Consider the following 2,038-nt stretch of genomic DNA (forward strand, 5'->3'; position numbering starts at 1 on the left):
TATAATACTTGCACTAATTTACAGTCCCACCAACAGTGCAGGTGGGTTCCCCTTTCTTCACATCTTCGTCAGCATTTGTTATTCTCTGTTCTTCTGATAATAGCCAGTCTAACTGGGGTGAGATGATATCTCAATGTGGTTTTGATTTGCATTTCCCTGATACTGAGTGATGTTCAGCATTTTTTCATGTGTCTGTTGGCCATTTGTATATCTGCCTTTGAGAAATGCCCATTCAGCTTCGTTGCCCGCTTTTTAAATTGAGTTACTTGTTTTTTTACTTAGTTGGTTGTGTTCCTTTCATATTCTGGATATTAATCCCTTGTTGGTAGTTTGCAAATATTTTCTCCCATCCTGTCGTGTTGAAGGGATACTTGCCCTCCCATGTTTATCACAGTTCTATTTACAATAGCTAAGAGTTGGAACTAACCTAAATGTCCACCAATAGACAATCGGATAAGGAAAATGTGGCACATATACACAATGAAATATTACTCTGCATAAAAAGGAATGAAATTCTGCCATTCACAGCAGCATGGATGAACTTAGAGAAAATTATGTTAAGTGAAATAAGCCAGGTAAGGAAAGAGAAAAATACTGCATGTTCTCACTCATAAGTGGGAGCTGGAAAAAAAAAAAAAATGAAGAGTAAAAAAGGATACAACAACAATCACAATGATTCCTTGAACTTTCAGGGGGAGAGAACAGAATTGGGGCCACTAGGGGTAGGAGGGGAGAGGGAAAGGGGGTTAGGCAAAGGTTAGTAAAGGACCACAAAAAAAAGTTTACACGTGTAATGATAAAAATAAAATAAATTTATTAAGGTATGTTTTATGTCCCAGAATGTGACCTATCATGGTGAATGTCCTATGGGAGCTTGAGAAGTATGTGTATTCATTATTGTTGGATGACATAGTCTATAGATACACATTATATCCAATTGATTATATCCAGTTGTTGCATTCAACTATGCCCTTACATGTTTTCCTCCTGCTGGATCTATTTCTGATAGAGAGCTGCTGAGGTCTCCAACTATAACAGCATATTCATCTGCTTCTCCTTGCAGTTCTATCAGTTTTTGCCTCATGTGTTTTGACTCTTTGTTATTAGATGTATACATGCTAAAGACTATTATATCTTCTTGGAGAATTGATCCCTTTTTCATTATGTAATGTCCATCTTTATCCCTGATAATCTTCCTTGTTTTAATGTCTGCTCTGTCCTAAACTAATATAGCTACTCCTGTTTTCTTTTGATTAGTGTTGGCATGGTATATTTTTCTCCATCAATTTACTGTTAATATATACATGTCTTTGTGTTTAAAATGAATTTCTTGTAGACAACATATAAGTGGGTCTTGTATTATGATTCACTCTGACAATCTCTGTCTTTTAATGGGTGCATTTAGACCATTGATGTTCAAAGTGATTATTGATAAAGTTGGATTAATATCTACTATATTTGTTATTTTTTCTATTTGTTGACCTTGTTCTTTGTTACTATTTTTGTCTTCCACTCTTTTTTTCCCTGCTTTTATGGTTGCAATTGAGCACTTTGTATTATTTCACTTTCTTTCTTCTTTTAGCACATCAGTTGTACCGTTTTTGTATTTTTTTAGTGGTTGCCCTAGAGTTTGCAATATACATTTACATCTAGTTTGAGTCCACTTTTAAATAGCACTTTGCTTTTACACAGGTAGTACGAGTACCTTATAATAACACATTAATGCTAATTCCTCTCTTCCATCCCTGTATCACTGTAGTTATTTATTTCATTTAATATATGCATATATAAATGCTTTGTTGCTATTATTATCTTATAATAATAATAAACTTATCTCAGAAAAATTGTAAATAAGAAAAATAATAGTTTTTATTTTGCCTTTATTTATTCCTTCTCTGATGCTCTTCATTTTTTTTTTTTTATGTATATTCGAGTTTTCAACCTATATTATTTTCTTTCTCTCTAAAGTATTTCTTTTAACATTTCTTGCCAGGAAGTTCTACTAACAACAGATTCCCTCAATTTTTTTCTAAGAAAG

Source organism: Galeopterus variegatus, unplaced genomic scaffold (assembly GCF_000696425.1).
Source record: "Galeopterus variegatus unplaced genomic scaffold, G_variegatus-3.0.2 Scaffold4136, whole genome shotgun sequence".
Classification (NCBI taxonomy): Eukaryota; Metazoa; Chordata; class Mammalia; order Dermoptera; family Cynocephalidae; genus Galeopterus; species Galeopterus variegatus.